Source organism: Camelus bactrianus, chromosome 3, assembly GCF_048773025.1.
Source record: "Camelus bactrianus isolate YW-2024 breed Bactrian camel chromosome 3, ASM4877302v1, whole genome shotgun sequence".
Classification (NCBI taxonomy): domain Eukaryota; kingdom Metazoa; phylum Chordata; class Mammalia; order Artiodactyla; family Camelidae; genus Camelus; species Camelus bactrianus.
Genome location: NC_133541.1, coordinates 131,506,500 through 131,527,962, shown reverse-complemented (window position 1 = coordinate 131,527,962; position 21,463 = coordinate 131,506,500).

Here is a 21,463-nt window from a genome sequence, read left to right as displayed (position 1 = left end):
CATATATATGGGGAGGTACAACTCCAACACGGTTTTACAGATAAAACTGCAGGAACTTCAAACCGGCACTAGGAAACACACTGAGAAAGCAGAGAAAAATTGTCTCCTGAAACCCGTTCCCTTGGTGCTAGATGAACGAACATCTCTCCACTTGCTCAGTTCTGAGAGATAAGTGTGTGTGAAAGCCGTCCTTCACCTAGCTTGTTGGGAACACAAAGTTTCTTTTCAGTTGCAAACTCCATTCCATACATATATATGGGGAGGTACTAGCTCCAACTCCGTTTTACAATGAAAACTGCAGGAACTTCAAACCGGCACTAGGAAACAGACTGAGAAAGCAGAGAAAAAGTGTCTCCTGCAACCCGTTCCCTTGGTGCTAGATGAATGAACGTCTCTCCTCTTGCTCAGTTCCGAGAGATAAGTGTGTTTGAAAGCCGTCCTTCAACTATGTTGTTGGGAACTCAAAGTTTCTTTTCAGTTGCAAACTCCATTCCATACATATATATGGGGAGGTACAACTCCAACACGGTTTTACAGATAAAACTGCAGGAACTTCAAACCGGCACTAGGAAACACACTGAGAAAGCAGAGAAAAAGTGTCTCCTGCAACCCGTTCCCTTGGTGCTAGATGAACGAACGTCTCTCCACTTGCTCAGTTCTGAGAGATATGTGTGTGTGAAAGCCGTCTTTAACCTAGCTTGTTGGGAACAAAAAGTTTCTTTTCAGTTGCAAACTCCATTCCATACATATATATGGGGAGGTAGAAGATCCAACTCGGTTTGACAGTGAAAACTGCAGGAACTTCAAACCGGCACTAGGAAACAGACTGAGAAAGCAGAGAAAAAGTGTCTCCTGCAAACCGTTCCCTTGGTGCTAGATGAACGAACGTCTCTCCACTTGCTCAGTTCTGAGAGATAAGTGTGTGTGAAAGCCGCCCTTCACCTATCTTGTTGGGAACACAAAGTTTCTTTTCAGTTGCAAACTTCATTCCATACATATATATGGGGAGGTACTAGCTCCAAAAGGGTTTTACAGTGAAAACTGCAGGAACTTCAAACCGGCACTAGATAACAGACTGAGAAAGCAGAGAAAAAGTGTCTCCTTCAACCCGTTCCCTCGGTGCTAGATGAACGAACGTCTCTCCACTTTCTCAGTTCTGAGAGATAAGTGTGTGTGAAAGCCATCCTTCACCTAGCTTGTTAGGAACACAGAGTTTCTTTTCAGTTGCAAACTCCACTTCATCCATATATATGGGGAGGTACTAGCTCCAACTCGGTTTTATAGTGAAAACTGCAGGAACTTCAAACCGGCACTAGGAAACAGACTGAGAAAGCAGAGAAAAAGTGTCTCCTGCAACCCTTTCCCTTGGTGCTAGATGAACGAACGTCTCTCCACTTGCTCAGTTCTGAGAGATATGTGTGTGTGAAAGCCGTCCTTAACCTAGCTTGTTGGGAACACAAAGTTTCTTTTCAGTTGCAAACTCCATTCCATACATATATATGGGAAGGTAGAAGCTCCAACTCGGTTTGACAGTGAAAACTGCAGGAACTTCAAACCGGCACTAGGAAACAGACTGAGAAAGCAGAGAAAAAGTGTCTCCTGCAAACCGTTCCCTTGGTGCTAGATGAACGAACGTCTCTCCACTTGCTCAGTTCTGAGAGATAAGTGTGTGTGAAAGCCACTCTTCACCTATCTTTTGGGAACACAAAGTTCCTTTTCAGTTGCAAACTTCATTCCATACATATATATGGGGAGGTACAAGCTCCAACTCTGTTTTACAGTGAAAACTGCAGGAACTTCAAACCGGAACTAGGAAACAGCCTGAGAAAGCAGAGAAAAAGTGTCTCCTGAAACCCGTTCCCTTGGTGCTAGATGAACGAACGTCTCTCCACTTGCTCAGTTCTGAGAGATAAGTGTGTGTGAAAGCCGTCATTCAACTAGCTTGTTGGGAACACAAAGTTTCTTTTCAGTTGCAAACTCCATTCCATATATATATATGGGGAGGTACCAGCTCCAACTCGGTTTTACAGTGAAAACTGCAGGAACTTCAAACCGGCACTAGGAAACAGACTGAGAAAACAGAGAAAAAGTGTCTCCTGCAACCCGTTCCCTTGGTGCTAGATGAACGAACGTCTCTCCACTTGCTCAGTTCTGAGAGATAAGTGTGTGTGAAAGCCGTCCTTCACCTAGCTTGTTGGGAACACAAAGTTTCTTTTCAGTTGCCAACTCCATTCCATACATATATATGGGGAGGTACTAGCTCCAACTCCGTTTTACAATGAAAACTGCAGGAACTTCAAACCGGCACTAGGAAACAGACTGAGAAAGCAGAGAAAAAGTGTCTCCTGCAACCCGTTCCCTTGGTGCTAGATGAACGAACGTCTCTCCTCTTGCTCAGTTCCGAGAGATAAGTGTGTTTGAAAGCCGTCCTTCAACTATGTTGTTGGGAACACAAAGTTTCTTTTCAGTTGCAAACTCCATTCCATACATATGTATGGGGAGTTACTAGCTCCAACGCGGTTTTACAGTGAAAACTGCAGGAACTTCAAACATGCGCCAGGAAACAGACTGAGAAAGCAGAGAAAAAGTGTCTCCTGCAACCCGTTCCCTTGGTGCTAGATGAACGAACGTCTCTCCACTTGCTGAGTTCTGAGAGATAAGTGTGTGTGAAAGCCGCCCTTCACTTAGATTGTTGGGAAAACAAAGTTTCTTTTCAGTTGCAAACTCCATTCCATACATATATATGGGGAGGTACTAGCTCCAACTCGGTTTTACAGTGAAAACTGCAGGAACTTCAAACCGGCACTTGGAAACAAACTGAGAATGCAGAGAAAAAGTGTCTCCTGCAACCCTTTCCCTTCGTGCTAGATGAACGAACGTCTCTCCACTTGCTCAGTTCCGAGAGATAAGTGTGTGTGAAAGCCGTCCTTCACCTAGCTTGTTGGGAACTCAAAGTTTCTTTTCAGTTGCAAACTCCATTCCATACATATATATGGGGAGGTACAACTCCAACACGGTTTTACAGATAAAACTGCAGGAACTTCAAACCGGCACTAGGAAACACACTGAGAAAGCAGAGAAAAATTGTCTCCTGAAACCCGTTCCCTTGGTGCTAGATGAACGAACATCTCTCCACTTGCTCAGTTCTGAGAGATAAGTGTGTGTGAAAGCCGTCCTTCACCTAGCTTGTTGGGAACACAAAGTTTCTTTTCAGTTGCAAACTCCATTCCATACATATATATGGGGAGGTACTAGCTCCAACTCCGTTTTACAATGAAAACTGCAGGAACTTCAAACCGGCACTAGGAAACAGACTGAGAAAGCAGAGAAAAAGTGTCTCCTGCAACCCGTTCCCTTGGTGCTAGATGAATGAACGTCTCTCCTCTTGCTCAGTTCCGAGAGATAAGTGTGTTTGAAAGCCGTCCTTCAACTATGTTGTTGGGAACTCAAAGTTTCTTTTCAGTTGCAAACTCCATTCCATACATATATATGGGGAGGTACAACTCCAACACGGTTTTACAGATAAAACTGCAGGAACTTCAAACCGGCACTAGGAAACACACTGAGAAAGCAGAGAAAAAGTGTCTCCTGCAACCCGTTCCCTTGGTGCTAGATGAACGAACGTCTCTCCACTTGCTCAGTTCTGAGAGATATGTGTGTGTGAAAGCCGTCTTTAACCTAGCTTGTTGGGAACAAAAAGTTTCTTTTCAGTTGCAAACTCCATTCCATACATATATATGGGGAGGTAGAAGATCCAACTCGGTTTGACAGTGAAAACTGCAGGAACTTCAAACCGGCACTAGGAAACAGACTGAGAAAGCAGAGAAAAAGTGTCTCCTGCAAACCGTTCCCTTGGTGCTAGATGAACGAACGTCTCTCCACTTGCTCAGTTCTGAGAGATAAGTGTGTGTGAAAGCCGCCCTTCACCTATCTTGTTGGGAACACAAAGTTTCTTTTCAGTTGCAAACTTCATTCCATACATATATATGGGGAGGTACTAGCTCCAAAAGGGTTTTACAGTGAAAACTGCAGGAACTTCAAACCGGCACTAGATAACAGACTGAGAAAGCAGAGAAAAAGTGTCTCCTTCAACCCGTTCCCTCGGTGCTAGATGAACGAACGTCTCTCCACTTTCTCAGTTCTGAGAGATAAGTGTGTGTGAAAGCCATCCTTCACCTAGCTTGTTAGGAACACAGAGTTTCTTTTCAGTTGCAAACTCCACTTCATCCATATATATGGGGAGGTACTAGCTCCAACTCGGTTTTATAGTGAAAACTGCAGGAACTTCAAACCGGCACTAGGAAACAGACTGAGAAAGCAGAGAAAAAGTGTCTCCTGCAAACCGTTCCCTTGGTGCTAGATGAACGAACGTCTCTCCACTTGCTCAGTTCTGAGAGATAAGTGTGTGTGAAAGCCGCTCTTCACCTATCTTGTTGGGAACACAAAGTTTCTTTTCAGTTGCAAACTTCATTCCATACATATATATGGGGAGGTACTAGCTCCAACTCGGTTTTACAGTGAAAACTGCAGGAACTTCAAACCGGCACTAGGAAACAGACTGAGAAAGCAGAGAAAAAGTTTCTCCTTCAACCCGTTCCCTCGGTGCTAGATGAACGAACGTCTCTCCACTTGCACAGTTCTGAGAGATAAGTGTGTGTGAAAGCCGCCCTTCAACTAGCTTGTTGGGAACACAAAGTTTCTTTTCAGTTGCAAACTCCATTCCATATATATATATGGGGAGGTAGAAGCTCCAACTCGGTTTTACAGTGAAAACTGCAGGAACTTCAAACCGGCACTAGGAAACAGACTGAGAAAGCAGAGAAAAAATGTCTCCTGCAACCCGTTCCCTTGGTGCTAGATGAACGAACGTCTCTCCACTTGCTCAGTTCCGAGAGGTAAGTGTGTGTGAAAGCCGTCCTTCATCTAGCTTGTTGGGAACACAAAGTTTCTTTTCAGTTGCAAACTCCATTCCATACATATATGTGGGGAGTTACAAGCTCCAACTCGGTTTTACAGTGAAAACTGCAGGAACTTCAAACCGGCACTAGGAAAAAGACTGAGAAAGCAGAGAAAAAGTGTCTCCTGCAACCCGTTCCCTTGGTGCTAGATGAACGAACGTCTCTCCACTTGCTCAGTTCTGAGAGATAAATGTGTGTGAAAGCCGCTCTTCACCTATCTTGTTGGGAACACAAAGTTTCTTTTCAGTTGCAAACTTCATTCCATACATATATATGGGGAGGTACTAGCTCCAAAAGGGTTTTACAGTGAAAACTGCAGGAACTTCAAACCGGCACTGGATAACAGACTGAGAAAGCAGAGAAAAAGTGTCTCCTGCAAACCGTTCCCTTGGTGCTAGATGAACGAACGTCTCTCCAATTGCTCAGTTCTGAGAGATAAGTTTGTGTGAAAGCCGTCCTTCACTTAGATTGTTGGGAACACAAAGTTTCTTTTCAGTTGCAAACTCCATTCCATACATATATATGGGGAGGTACAAGCTCCAACTCTGTTTTACAGTGAAAACTGCAGGAACTTCAAACCGGCACTAGGAAACAGACTGAGAAAGCAGAGAAAAAGTGTCTCCTGAAACCCGTTCCCTTGGTGCTAGATGAACGAACGTCTCTCCACTTGCTCAGTTCTGAGAGATAAGGGTGTGTGAAAGCCGTCCTTCAACTAGCTTGTTGGGAACACAAAGTTTCTTTTCAGTTGCAAACTCCATTCCATACATATATATGGGGAGGTAGAAGCTCCAACTCGGTTTTACAGTGAAAACTGCAGGAACTTCAAACCGGCACTAGGAAACAGACTGAGAAAGCAGAGAAAAAATGTCTCCTGCAACCCGTTCCCTTGGTGCTAGATGAACGAACGTCTCTCCACCAGCTCAGTTCCGAGAGGTAAGTGTGTGTGAAAGCCGTCCTTCATCTAGCTTGTTGGGAACACAAAGTTTCTTTTCAGTTGCAAACTCCATTCCATACATTTATATGAGGAGGTACTAGTTCCAACAAGGTTTTACAGTGATAACTGCAGGAACTTCAAACCGGCACTCGGAAACAGACTGAGAAAGCAGAGAAAAATTGTCTCCTGCAAACCGTTTCCTTGGTGCTAGATGAACGAACGTCTCACCACTTGGTCAGTTCTGAGAGCTAAGTGTGTGTGAAAGCCGTCCTTCAAGAAGCTTGTTGGGAACACAAAGTTTCTTTTCAGTTGCAAACTCCATTCCATACATATATATGGGAAGTACTAGCTCAAACTCGGTTTTACAGTGAAAACTGCAGGAAGTTCAATCCGGCACTAGGAAACAGACTGAGAAAGCAGAGAAAAAGTGTCTCCTGCAACATGTTCCCTTGGTGCTAGATGAACGAACGTCTCTCCACTTGCTCAGTTCGAGAGATATGTGTGTGTGAAAGCCGTCCTTCACCTAGCTTGTTGGGAACACAAAGTTTCTTTTCAGTTGCAAACTCCATTCCATACATATATTTGGGGAGGTACTAGCTCCAACTCGGTTTTACAGTGAAAACTGCAGGAACTTCAATCCGGCACTAGGAAACAGACTGAGAAAACAGAGAAAAAGTGTCTCCTGCAACCCGTTCCCTTGGTGCTAGATGAACGAACGTCTCTCCACTTGCTCAGTTCTGAGAGATAAGTGTGTGTGAAAGCCGTACTTCACCTAGCTTGTTGGGAACACAAAGTTTCTTTTCAGTTGCAAACTCCATTCCATACATATATATGGCGAAGTACTAGCTCCAACTCGGTTTTACAGTGAAAAATGCAGGAACTTCAAACCGGCACTAGGAAACAGACTGAGAAAGCAGAGAAAAAGTGTCTCCTGCAACCCTTTCCCTTGGTGCTAGATGAACGAACGTCTCTCCACTTGCTCAGTTCTGAGAGATATGTGTGTGTGAAAGCCGTCCTTAACCTAGCTTGTTGGGAACACAAAGTTTCTTTTCAGTTGCAAACTCCATTCCATACATATATATGGGAAGGTAGAAGCTCCAACTCGGTTTGACAGTGAAAACTGCAGGAACTTCAAACCGGCACTAGGAAACAGACTGAGAAAGCAGAGAAAAAGTGTCTCCTGCAAACCGTTCCCTTGGTGCTAGATGAACGAACGTCTCTCCACTTGCTCAGTTCTGAGAGATAAGTGTGTGTGAAAGCCACTCTTCACCTATCTTTTGGGAACACAAAGTTCCTTTTCAGTTGCAAACTTCATTCCATACATATATATGGGGAGGTACAAGCTCCAACTCTGTTTTACAGTGAAAACTGCAGGAACTTCAAACCGGAACTAGGAAACAGCCTGAGAAAGCAGAGAAAAAGTGTCTCCTGAAACCCGTTCCCTTGGTGCTAGATGAACGAACGTCTCTCCACTTGCTCAGTTCTGAGAGATAAGTGTGTGTGAAAGCCGTCATTCAACTAGCTTGTTGGGAACACAAAGTTTCTTTTCAGTTGCAAACTCCATTCCATATATATATATGGGGAGGTACCAGCTCCAACTCGGTTTTACAGTGAAAACTGCAGGAACTTCAAACCGGCACTAGGAAACAGACTGAGAAAACAGAGAAAAAGTGTCTCCTGCAACCCGTTCCCTTGGTGCTAGATGAACGAACGTCTCTCCACTTGCTCAGTTCTGAGAGATAAGTGTGTGTGAAAGCCGTCCTTCACCTAGCTTGTTGGGAACACAAAGTTTCTTTTCAGTTGCAAACTCCATTCCATACATATATATGGGGAGGTACTAGCTCCAACTCCGTTTTACAATGAAAACTGCAGGAACTTCAAACCGGCACTAGGAAACAGACTGAGAAAGCAGAGAAAAAGTGTCTCCTGCAACCCGTTCCCTTGGTGCTAGATGAACGAACGTCTCTCCTCTTGCTCAGTTCCGAGAGATAAGTGTGTTTGAAAGCCGTCCTTCAACTATGTTGTTGGGAACACAAAGTTTCTTTTCAGTTGCAAACTCCATTCCATACATATGTATGGGGAGTTACTAGCTCCAACGCGGTTTTACAGTGAAAACTGCAGGAACTTCAAACATGCGCCAGGAAACAGACTGAGAAAGCAGAGAAAAAGTGTCTCCTGCAACCCGTTCCCTTGGTGCTAGATGAACGAACGTCTCTCCACTTGCTGAGTTCTGAGAGATAAGTGTGTGTGAAAGCCGCCCTTCACTTAGATTGTTGGGAAAACAAAGTTTCTTTTCAGTTGCAAACTCCATTCCATACATATATATGGGGAGGTACTAGCTCCAACTCGGTTTTACAGTGAAAACTGCAGGAACTTCAAACCGGCACTTGGAAACAGACTGAGAATGCAGAGAAAAAGTGTCTCCTGCAACCCTTTCCCTTCGTGCTAGATGAACGAACGTCTCTCCACTTGCTCAGTTCCGAGAGATAAGTGTGTGTGAAAGCCGTCCTTCACCTAGCTTGTTGGGAACTCAAAGTTTCTTTTCAGTTGCAAACTCCATTCCATACATATATATGGGGAGGTACAACTCCAACACGGTTTTACAGATAAAACTGCAGGAACTTCAAACCGGCACTAGGAAACACACTGAGAAAGCAGAGAAAAATTGTCTCCTGAAACCCGTTCCCTTGGTGCTAGATGAACGAACGTCTCTCCACTTGCTCAGTTCTGAGAGATAAGTGTGTGTGAAAGCCGTCCTTCACCTAGCTTGTTGGGAACACAAAGTTTCTTTTCAGTTGCAAACTCCATTCCATACATATATATGGGGAGGTACTAGCTCCAACTCCGTTTTACAATGAAAACTGCAGGAACTTCAAACCGGCACTAGGAAACAGACTGAGAAAGCAGAGAAAAAGTGTCTCCTGCAACCCGTTCCCTTGGTGCTAGATGAATGAACGTCTCTCCTCTTGCTAAGTTCCGAGAGATAAGTGTGTTTGAAAGCCGTCCTTCAACTATGTTGTTGGGAACTCAAAGTTTCTTTTCAGTTGCAAACTCCATTCCATACATATATATGGGGAGGTACAACTCCAACACGGTTTTACAGATAAAACTGCAGGAACTTCAAACCGGCACTAGGAAACACACAGAGAAAGCAGAGAAAAAGTGTCTCCTGCAACCCGTTCCCTTGGTGCTAGATGAACGAACGTCTCTCCACTTGCTCAGTTCTGAGAGATATGTGTGTGTGAAAGCCGTCTTTAACCTAGCTTGTTGGGAACAAAAAGTTTCTTTTCAGTTGCAAACTCCATTCCATACATATATATGGGGAGGTAGAAGATCCAACTCGGTTTGACAGTGAAAACTGCAGGAACTTCAAACCGGCACTAGGAAACAGACTGAGAAAGCAGAGAAAAAGTGTCTCCTGCAAACCGTTCCCTTGGTGCTAGATGAACGAACGTCTCTCCACTTGCTCAGTTCAGAGAGATAAGTGTGTGTGAAAGCCGCCCTTCACCTATCTTGTTGGGAACACAAAGTTTCTTTTCAGTTGCAAACTTCATTCCATACATATATATGGGGAGGTACTAGCTCCAAAAGGGTTTTACAGTGAAAACTGCAGGAACTTCAAACCGGCACTAGATAACAGACTGAGAAAGCAGAGAAAAAGTGTCTCCTTCAACCCGTTCCCTCGGTGCTAGATGAACGAACGTCTCTCCACTTTCTCAGTTCTGAGAGATAAGTGTGTGTGAAAGCCATCCTTCACCTAGCTTGTTAGGAACACAGAGTTTCTTTTCAGTTGCAAACTCCACTTCATCCATATATATGGGGAGGTACTAGCTCCAACTCGGTTTTATAGTGAAAACTGCAGGAACTTCAAACCGGCACTAGGAAACAGACTGAGAAAGCAGAGAAAAAGTGTCTCCTGCAAACCGTTCCCTTGGTGCTAGATGAACGAACGTCTCTCCACTTGCTCAGTTCTGAGAGATAAGTGTGTGTGAAAGCCGCTCTTCACCTATCTTGTTGGGAACACAAAGTTTCTTTTCAGTTGCAAACTTCATTCCATACATATATATGGGGAGGTACTAGCTCCAACTCGGTTTTACAGTGAAAACTGCAGGAACTTCAAACCGGCACTAGGAAACAGACTGAGAAAGCAGAGAAAAAGTTTCTCCTTCAACCCGTTCCCTCGGTGCTAGATGAACGAACGTCTCTCCACTTGCTCAGTTCTGAGAGATAAGTGTGTGTGAAAGCCGCCCTTCAAATAGCTTGTTGGGAACACAAAGTTTCTTTTCAGTTGCAAACTCCATTCCATATATATATATGGGGAGGTACCAGCTCCAACTCGGTTTTACAGTGAAAACTGCAGGAACTTCAAACCGGCACTAGGAAACAGACTGAGAAAGCAGAGAAAAAGTTTCTCCTGAAACCCGTTCCCTTGGTGCTAGATGAACGAACATCTCTCCACTTGCTCAGTTCTGAGAGATAAGTGTGTGTGAAAGCCGTCCTTCACCTAGCTTGTTGGGAACACAAAGTTTCTTTTCAGTTGCAAACTCCTTTCCATACATATATATGGGGAGGTACTAGCTCCAACTCCGTTTTACAATGAAAACTGCAGGAACTTCAAACCGGCACTAGGAAACAGACTGAGAAAGCAGAGAAAAAGTGTCTCCTGCAACCCGTTCCCTTGGTGCTAGATGAACGAACGTCTCTCCTCTTGCTCAGTTCCGAGAGATAAGTGTGTTTCAAAGCCGTCCTTCAACTATCTTGTTGGGAACACAAAGTTTCTTTTCAGTTGCAAACTCCATTCCATACATATGTATGGGGAGTTACTAGCTCCAACGCGGTTTTACAGTGAAAACTGCAGGAACTTCAAACATGCGCCAGGAAACCGACTGAGAAAGCAGACAAAAAGTGTCTCCTGCAACCCGTTCCCTTGGTGCTAGATGAACGAACGTCTCTCCACTTGCTCAGTTCCGAGAGAAAAGTGTGTGTGAAAGCCGTCCTTCACCTAGCTTGTTGGGAACACAAAGTTTCTTTTCAGTTGCAAACTCCATTCCATACATATATATGGGGAGGTACTAGCTCCAACTCGGTTTTACAGTGAATACTGAGGGAATTTCTAACCGGCACTAGGAAACAGACTGAGAAAGCAGAGAAAAATTGTCTACTGCAACCCGTTCACTTCGTGCTAGATGAACGAAAGTCTCTCCACTTGCTCAGTTCTGAGAGATAAGTGTGTGTGAAAGCCGTCCTTCACCTAGCTTATAGGGAACACAAAGTTTATTTTCAGTAGCAATATACATTCCATACATATATATGGGGAGGTACTAGCTCCAACTCGGTTTTACAGTGATAACTGAAGGAAATTCAAACCGGCACTAGGAAACAGACTGAGAAAGCAGAGAAATAGTGTCCCCTGCAACCCTTTCCCTTGGTGCTAGATGAACGAACGTCTCTCCACTTGCTCAGTTCTGAGAGATAAGTGTGTGTGAAAGCCGTCCTTCACCTAGCTTGTTGGGAACACAAAGTTTCTTTTAAGTTGCAAACACCATTCCATACATATATATGGGGAGGTACTAGCTCCAACTCGGTTTTACAGTGAAAACTGCAGGAACTTCAAACCGGCACTAGGAAACAGACTGAGAAAGCAGAGAAAAAGTGTCTCCTGCAACCCGTTCCCTTGGTGCTAGATGAACGAACGTCTCTCCACTTGCTCAGTTCCGAGAGAAAAGTGTGTGTGAAAGCCGTCCTTCACCTAGCTTGTTGGGAACACAAAGTTTCTTTTCAGTTGCAAACTCCATTCCATACATATATATGGGGAGGTACAAGCTCCAACTCTGTTTTACAGTGAAAACTGCAGGAACTTCAAACCGGCACTAGGAAACAGACTGAGAAAGCAGAGAAAAAGTGTCTCCTGAAACCCGTTCCCTTGGTGCTAGATGAACGAACGTCTCTCCACTTGCTCAGTTCTGAGAGATAAGGGTGTGTGAAAGCCGTCCTTCAACTAGCTTGTTGGGAACACAAAGTTTCTTTTCAGTTGCAAACTCCATTCCATATATATATATGGGGAGGTAGAAGCTCCAACTCGGTTTTACAGTGAAAACTGCAGGAACTTCAAACCGGCACTAGGAAACAGACTGAGAAAGCAGAGAAAAAATGTCTCCTGCAACCCGTTCCCTTGGTGCTAGATGAACGAACGTCTCTCCACTTGCTCAGTTCCGAGAGGTAAGTGTGTGTGAAAGCCGTCCTTCATCTAGCTTGTTGGGAACACAAAGTTTCTTTTCAGTTGCAAACTCCATTCCATACATATATGTGGGGAGTTACAAGCTCCAACTCGGTTTTACAGTGAAAACTGCAGGAACTTCAAACCGGCACTAGGAAACAGACTGAGAAAGCAGAGAAAAAGTGTCTCCTGCAAACCGTTCCCTTGGTGCTAGATGAACGAACGTCTCTCCACTTGCTCAGTTCTGAGAGATAAGTGTGTGTGAAAGCCACTCTTCACCTATCTTTTGGGAACACAAAGTTCCTTTTCAGTTGCAAACTTCATTCCATACATATATATGGGGAGGTACAAGCTCCAACTCTGTTTTACAGTGAAAACTGCAGGAACTTCAAACCGGAACTAGGAAACAGCCTGAGAAAGCAGAGAAAAAGTGTCTCCTGAAACCCGTTCCCTTGGTGCTAGATGAACGAACGTCTCTCCACTTGCTCAGTTCTGAGAGATAAGTGTGTGTGAAAGCCGTCATTCAACTAGCTTGTTGGGAACACAAAGTTTCTTTTCAGTTGCAAACTCCATTCCATATATATATATGGGGAGGTACCAGCTCCAACTCGGTTTTACAGTGAAAACTGCAGGAACTTCAAACCGGCACTAGGAAACAGACTGAGAAAACAGAGAAAAAGTGTCTCCTGCAACCCGTTCCCTTGGTGCTAGATGAACGAACGTCTCTCCAGTTGCTCAGTTCTGAGAGATAAGTGTGTGTGAAAGCCGTCCTTCACCTAGCTTGTTGGGAACACAAAGTTTCTTTTCAGTTGCAAACTCCATTCCATACATATATATGGGGAGGTACTAGCTCCAACACCGTTTTACAATGAAAACTGCAGGAACTTCAAACCGGCACTAGGAAACAGACTGAGAAAGCAGAGAAAAAGTGTCTCCTGCAACCCGTTCCCTTGGTGCTAGATGAACGAACGTCTCTCCTCTTGCTCAGTTCCGAGAGATAAGTGTGTTTGAAAGCCGTCCTTCAACTATCTTGTTGGGAACACAAAGTTTCTTTTCAGTTGCAAACTCCATTCCATACATATGTATGGGGAGTTACTAGCTCCAACGCGGTTTTACAGTGAAAACTGCAGGAACTTCAAACATGCGCCAGGAAACAGACTGAGAAAGCAGAGAAAAAGTGTCTCCTGCAGCCCGTTCCCTTGGTGCTAGATGAACGAACGTCTCTCCACTTGCTGAGTTCTGAGAGATAAGTGTGTGTGAAAGCCGCCCTTCACTTAGATTGTTGGGAAAACAAAGTTTCTTTTCAGTTGCAAACTCCATTCCATACATATATATGGGGAGGTACTAGCTCCAACTCGGTTTTACAGTGAAAACTGCAGGAACTTCAAACCGGCACTTGGAAACAGACTGAGAATGCAGAGAAAAAGTGTCTCCTGCAACCCTTTCCCTTCGTGCTAGATGAACGAACGTCTCTCCACTTGCTCAGTTCCGAGAGATAAGTGTGTGTGAAAGCCGTCCTTCACCTAGCTTGTTGGGAACTCAAAGTTTCTTTTCAGTTGCAAACTCCATTCCATACATATATATGGGGAGGTACAACTCCAACACGGTTTTACAGATAAAACTGCAGGAACTTCAAACCGGCACTAGGAAACACACTGAGAAAGCAGAGAAAAAGTGTCTCCTGAAACCCGTTCCCTTGGTGCTAGATGAACGAACATCTCTCCACTTGCTCAGTTCTGAGAGATAAGTGTGTGTGAAAGCCGTCCTTCACCTAGCTTGTTGGGAACACAAAGTTTCTTTTCAGTTGCAAACTCCATTCCATATATATATATGGGGAGGTACTAGCTCCAACTCCGTTTTACAATGAAAACTGCAGGAACTTCAAACCGGCACTAGGAAACAGACTGAGAAAGCAGAGAAAAAGTGTCTCCTGCAACCCGTTCCCTTGGTGCTAGATGAACGAACGTCTCTCCTCTTGCTCAGTTCCGAGAGATAAGTGTGTTTGAAAGCCGTCCTTCAACTATGTTGTTGGGAACACAAAGTTTCTTTTCAGTGGCAAACTCCATTCCATACATATGTATGGGGAGTTACTAGCTCCAACGCGGTTTTACAGTGAAAACTGCAGGAACTTCAAACATGCGCCAGGAAACAGACTGAGAAAGCAGAGAAAAAGTGTCTCCTGCAACCCGTTCCCTTGGTGCTAGATGAACGAACGTCTCTCCACTTGCTGAGTTCTGAGAGATAAGTGTGTGTGAAAGCCGCCCTTCACTTAGATTGTTGGGAAAACAAAGTTTCTTTTCAGTTGCAAACTCCATTCCATACATATATATGGGGAGGTACTAGCTCCAACTCGGTTTTACAGTGAAAACTGCAGGAACTTCAAACCGGCACTTGGAAACAGACTGAGAATGCAGAGAAAAAGTGTCTCCTGCAACCCTTTCCCTTCGTGCTACATGAACGAACGTCTCTCCACTTGCTCAGTTCCGAGAGATAAGTGTGTGTGAAAGCCGTCCTTCACCTAGCTTGTTGGGAACTCAAAGTTTCTTTTCAGTTGCAAACTCCATTCCATACATATATATGGGGAGGTACAACTCCAACACGGTTTTACAGATAAAACTGCAGGAACTTCAAACCGGCACTAGGAAACACACTGAGAAAGCAGAGAAAAAGTGTCTCCTGCAACCCGTTCCCTTGGTGCTAGATGAACGAACGTCTCTCCACTTGCTCAGTTCTGAGAGATATGTGTGTGTGAAAGCCGTCTTTAACCTCGCTTGTTGGGAACAAAAAGTTTCTTTTCAGTTGCAAACTCCATTCCATACATATATATGGGGAGGTAGAAGCTCCAACTCGGTTTGACAGTGAAAACTGCAGGAACTTCAAACCGGCACTAGGAAACAGACTGAGAAAGCAGAGAAAAAGTGTCTCCTGCAAACCGTTCCCTTGGTGCTAGATGAACGAACGTCTCTCCACTTGCTCAGTTCTGAGAGATAAGTGTGTGTGAAAGCCGCCCTTCACCTATCTTGTTGGGAACACAAAGTTTCTTTTCAGTTGCAAACTTCATTCCATACATATATATGGGGAGGTACTAGCTCCAAAAGAGTTTTACAGTGAAAACTGCAGGAACTTCAAACCGGCACTAGATAACAGACTGAGAAAGCAGAGAAAAAGTGTCTCCTTCAACCCGTTCCCTCGGTGCTAGATGAACGAACGTCTCTCCACTTGCTCAGTTCTGAGAGATAAGTGTGTGTGAAAGCCATCCTTCACCTAGCTTGTTAGGAACACAGAGTTTCTTTTCAGTTGCAAACTCCACTTCATCCATATATATGGGGAGGTACTAGCTCCAACTCGGTTTTATAGTGAAAACTGCAGGAACTTCAAACCGGCACTAGGAAACAGACTGAGAAAGCAGAGAAAAAGTGTCTCCTGCAAACCGTTCCCTTGGTGCTAGATGAACGAACGTCTCTCCACTTGCTCAGTTCTGAGAGATAAGTGTGTGTGAAAGCCGCTCTTCACCTATCTTGTTGGGAACACAAAGTTTCTTTTCAGTTGCAAACTTCATTCCATACATATATATGGGGAGGTACTAGCTCCAACTCGGTTTTACAGTGAAAACTGCAGGAACTTCAAACCGGCACTAGGAAACAGACTGAGAAAGCAGAGAAAAAGTTTCTCCTTCAACCCGTTCCCTCGGTGCTAGATGAACGAACGTCTCTCCACTTGCTCAGTTCTGAGAGATAAGTGTGTGTGAAAGCCGCCCTTCACCTAGCTTGTTGGGAACACAAAGTTTCTTTTCAGTTGCAAACTCCATTCCATATATATATATGGGGAGGTACCAGCTCCAACTCGGTTTTACAGTGAAAACTGCAGGAACTTCAAACCGGCACTAGGAAACAGACTGAGAAAGCAGAGAAAAAGTTTCTCCTGAAACCCGTTCCCTTGGTGCTAGATGAACGAACATCTCTCCACTTTCTCAGTTCTGAGAGATAAGTGTGTGTGAAAGCCGTCCTTCACCTAGCTTGTTGGGAACACAAAGTTTCTTTTCAGTTGCAAACTCCTTTCCATACATATATATGGGGAGGTACTAGCTCCAACTCCGTTTTACAATGAAAACTGCAGGAACTTCAAACCGGCACTAGGAAACAGACTGAGAAAGCAGAGAAAAAGTGTCTCCTGCAACCCGTTCCCTTGGTGCTAGATGAACGAACGTCTCTCCTCTTGCTCAGTTCCGAGAGATAAGTGTGTTTGAAAGCCGTCCTTCAACTATCTTGTTGGGAACACAAAGTTTCTTTTCAGTTGCAAACTCCATTCCATACATATGTATGGGGAGTTACTAGCTCCAACGCGGTTTTACAGTGAAAACTGCAGGAACTTCAAACATGCGCCAGGAAACCGACTGAGAAAGCAGAGAAAAAGTGTCTCCTGCAACCCGTTCCCTTGGTGCTAGATGAACGAACGTCTCTCCACTTGCTCAGTTCCGAGAGAAAAGTGTGTGTGAAAGCCGTCCTTCACCTAGCTTGTTGGGAACACAAAGTTTCTTTTCAGTTGCAAACTCCATTCCATACATATATATGGGGAGGTACTAGCTCCAACTCGGTTTTACAGTGAATACTGAGGGAATTTCTAACCGGCACTAGGAAACAGACTGAGAAAGCAGAGAAAAATTGTCTACTGAAACCCGTTCACTTCGTGCTAGATGAACGAAAGTCTCTCCACTTGCTCAGTTCTGAGAGATAAGTGTGTGTGAAAGCCGTCCTTCACCTAGCTTATTGGGAACACAAAGTTTATTTTCAGTAGCAATATCCATTCCATACATATATATGGGGAGGTACTAACTCCAACTCGTTTTTACAGTGATAACTGAAGGAAATTCAAACCGGCACTAGGAAACAGACTGAGAAAGCAGAGAAATAGTGTCCCCTGCAACCCTTTCCCTTGGTGCTAGATGAACGAACGTCTCTCCACTTGCTCAGTTCTGAGAGATAAGTGTGTGTGAAAGCCGTCCTTCACCTAGCTTGTTGGGAACACAAAGTTTCTTTTAAGTTGCAAACTCCATTCCATACATATATATGGGGAGGTACTAGCTCCAAATCGATTTTACAGTGAAAACTGCAGGAACTTCAAACCGGCACTAGGAAACAGACTGAGAAAGCAGAGAAAAAATGTCTCCTGCAACCCGTTTCCTTGGTGCTAGATGAACGAACGTCTCTCCACTTGCTCAGTTCTGAGAGATAAGTGTGTGTGAAAGCCGTCCTTCACCTAGCTTGTTGGGAAAACAAAGTTTCTTTTCAGTTGCAAACTCCATTCCATACATATATATGGGGAGGTACTAGCTCCAACGCGGTTTTACAGTGAAAACTGCAGGAACTTCAAACCGGCACTTGGAAACAGACTGAGAATGCAGAGAAAAAGTGTCTCCTGAAACCCTTTCCCTTGGTGCTAGATGAACGAACGTCTCTCCACTTGCTCAGTTCCGAGAGATAAGTGTGTGTGAAAGCCGTACTTCAACTAGCTGTTGGGAACTCAAAGTTTCTTTTCAGTTGCAAACTCCATTCCATACATATATATGGGGAGGTACAACTCCAACACGGTTTTACAGATAAAACTGCAGGAACTTCAAACCGGCATTAGGAAACAGACTGAGAAAGCAGAGAAAAAGTGTCTCCTGCAACCCGTTCCCTTGGTGCTAGATGAACGAACGTCTCTCCACTTGCTCAGTTCTGAGAGATAAGTGTGTGTGAAAGCCGTCCTTCACCTAGCTTGTTGGGAACACAAAGTTTCTTTTAAGTTGCAAACACCATTCCATACATATATATGGGGAGGTACTAGCTCCAACTCGGTTTTACAGTGAAAACTGCAGGAACTTCAAACCGGCACTAGGAAACAGACTGAGAAAGCAGAGAAAAAGTGTCTCCTGCAACGCGTTCCCTTGGTGCTAGATGAACGAACGTCTCTCCACTTGCTCAGTTCCGAGAGAAAAGTGTGTGTGAAAGCCGTCCTTCACCTAGCTTGTTGGGAACACAAAGTTTCTTTTCAGTTGCAAACTCCATTCCATACATATATATGGGGAGGTACAAGCTCCAACTCTGTTTTACAGTGAAAACTGCAGGAACTTCAAACCGGCACTAGGAAACAGACTGAGAAAGCAGAGAAAAAGTGTCTCCTGAAACCCGTTCCCTTGGTGCTAGATGAACGAACGTCTCTCCACTTGCTCAGTTCTGAGACATAAGGGTGTGTGAAAGCCGTCCTTCAACTAGCTTGTTGGGAACACAAAGTTTCTTTTCAGTTGCAAACTCCATTCCATATATATATATGGGGAGGTAGAAGCTCCAACTCGGTTTTACAGTGAAAACTGCAGGAACTTCAAACCGGCACTAGGAAACAGACTGAGAAAGCAGAGAAAAAATGTCTCCTGCAGCCCGTTCCCTTGGTGCTAGATGAACGAACGTCTCTCCACTTGCTCAGTTCCGAGAGGTAAGTGTGTGTGAAAGCCGTCCTTCATCTAGCTTGTTGGGAACACAAAGTTTCTTTTCAGTTGCAAACTCCATTCCATACATATATGTGGGGAGTTACAAGCTCCAACTCGGTTTTACAGTGAAAACTGCAGGAACTTCAAACCGGCACTAGGAAACAGACTGAGAAAGCAGAGAAAAAGTGTCTCCTGCAACCCGTTCCCTTGGTGCTAGATGAACGAACGTCTCTCCACTTGCTCTGTTCTGAGAGATAAGTGTGTGTGAAAGCCGTCCTTCACCTAGCTTGTTGGGAACACAAAGTTTCTTTTCAGTTGCAAACTCCATTCCATACATATATATGGGGAGGTACTAGCTCCAACTATGTTTTACAGTGAAAACTGCAGGAAGTTCAAACCGGCACTAGGAAACAGACTGAGAAACAGAGAAAAAGTATCTCCTGCAACCGGTTCCCTTGGTGCTAGATGAACGAACGTCTCTCCATTTGCTCAGTACTGAGACATAAGTGTGTGTGAAAGCCGCTCTTCACCTAGCTTGTTGGGAACACAAAGGTTCTTTTCAGTTGCAAACTTCATTCCATACATATATATGGGGAGGTACTAGCTCCAAAAGTGTTTACAGTGAAAACTGCAGGAACTTCAAACCGGCATTAGGAAACAGACTGAGAAAGCAGAGAAAAAGTGTCTCCTGCAACCCGTTCCCTTGGTGCTAGATGAACGAACGTCTCTCCTCTTGCTCAGTTCTGAGAGATAAGTGTGTGTGAAAGCCGTCCTTCACCTAGCTTGTTGGGAACACAAAGTTTCTTTTCAGTTGCAAACTCCATTCCATACATATATATGGGGAGGTACTAGCTCCAACTCGGTTTGACAGTGAAAACTGCAAGAACTTCAAACCGGCACTAGGAAACAGACTGAGAAAGCAGAGAAAAAATGTCTCCTGCAACCCGTTCCCTTGGTGCTAGATGAACGAACGTCTCTCCACTTGCTCAGTTCCGAGAGGTAAGTGTGTGTGAAAGCCGTCCTTCATCTAGCTTGTTGGGAACACAAAGTTTCTTTTCAGTTGCAAACTCCATTCCATACATATATGTGGGGAGTTACAAGCTCCAACTCGGTTTTACAGTGAAAACTGCAGGAACTTCAAACCGGCACTAGGAAAAAGACTGAGAAAGCAGAGAAAAAGTGTCTCCTGCAACCCGTTCCCTTGGTGCTAGATGAACGAACGTCTCTCCACTTGCTCAGTTCTGAGAGATAAATGTGTGTGAAAGCCGCTCTTCACCTATCTTGTTGGGAACACAAAGTTTCTTTTCAGTTGCAAACTTCATTCCATACATATATATGGGGAGGTACTAGCTCCAAAAGGGTTTTACAGTGAAAACTGCAGGAACTTCAAACCGGCACTGGATAACAGACTGAGAAAGCAGAGAAAAAGTGTCTCCTGCAAACCGTTCCCTTGGTGCTAGATGAACGAACGTCTCTCCAATTGCTCAGTTCTGAGAGATAAGTTTGTGTGAAAGCCGTCCTTCACTTAGATTGTTGGGAACACAAAGTTTCTTTTCAGTTGCAAACTCCATTCCATACATATATATGGGGAGGTACAAGCTCCAACTCTGTTTTACAGTGAAAACTGCAGGAACTTCAAACCGGCACTAGGAAACAGACTGAGAAAGCAGAGAAAAAGTGTCTCCTGAAACCCGTTCCCTTGGTGCTAGATGAACGAACGTCTCTCCACTTGCTCAGTTCTGAGAGATAAGGGTGTGTGAAAGCCGTCCTTCAACTAGCTTGTTGGGAACACAAAGTTTCTTTTCAGTTGCAAACTCCATTCCATACATATATATGGGGAGGTAGAAGCTCCAACTCGGTTTTACAGTGAAAACTGCAGGAACTTCAAACCGGCACTAGGAAACAGACTGAGAAAGCAGAGAAAAAATGTCTCCTGCAACCCGTTCCCTTGGTGCTAGATGAACGAACGTCTCTCCACCAGCTCAGTTCCGAGAGGTAAGTGTGTGTGAAAGCCGTCCTTCATCTAGCTTGTTGGGAACACAAAGTTTCTTTTCAGTTGCAAACTCCATTCCATACATTTATATGAGGAGGTACTAGTTCCAACAAGGTTTTACAGTGATAACTGCAGGAACTTCAAACCGGCACTCGGAAACAGACTGAGAAAGCAGAGAAAAATTGTCTCCTGCAAACCGTTTCCTTGGTGCTAGATGAACGAACGTCTCACCACTTGGTCAGTTCTGAGAGCTAAGTGTGTGTGAAAGCCGTCCTTCAAGAAGCTTGTTGGGAACACAAAGTTTCTTTTCAGTTGCAAACTCCATTCCATACATATATATGGGAAGTACTAGCTCAAACTCGGTTTTACAGTGAAAACTGCAGGAAGTTCAATCCGGCACTAGGAAACAGACTGAGAAAGCAGAGAAAAAGTGTCTCCTGCAACATGTTCCCTTGGTGCTAGATGAACGAACGTCTCTCCACTTGCTCAGTTCGAGAGATATGTGTGTGTGAAAGCCGTCCTTCACCTAGCTTGTTGGGAACACAAAGTTTCTTTTCAGTTGCAAACTCCATTCCATACATATATTTGGGGAGGTACTAGCTCCAACTCGGTTTTACAGTGAAAACTGCAGGAACTTCAATCCGGCACTAGGAAACAGACTGAGAAAACAGAGAAAAAGTGTCTCCTGCAACCCGTTCCCTTGGTGCTAGATGAACGAACGTCTCTCCACTTGCTCAGTTCTGAGAGATAAGTGTGTGTGAAAGCCGTACTTCACCTAGCTTGTTGGGAACACAAAGTTTCTTTTCAGTTGCAAACTCCATTCCATACATATATATGGCGAAGTACTAGCTCCAACTCGGTTTTACAGTGAAAAATGCAGGAACTTCAAACCGGC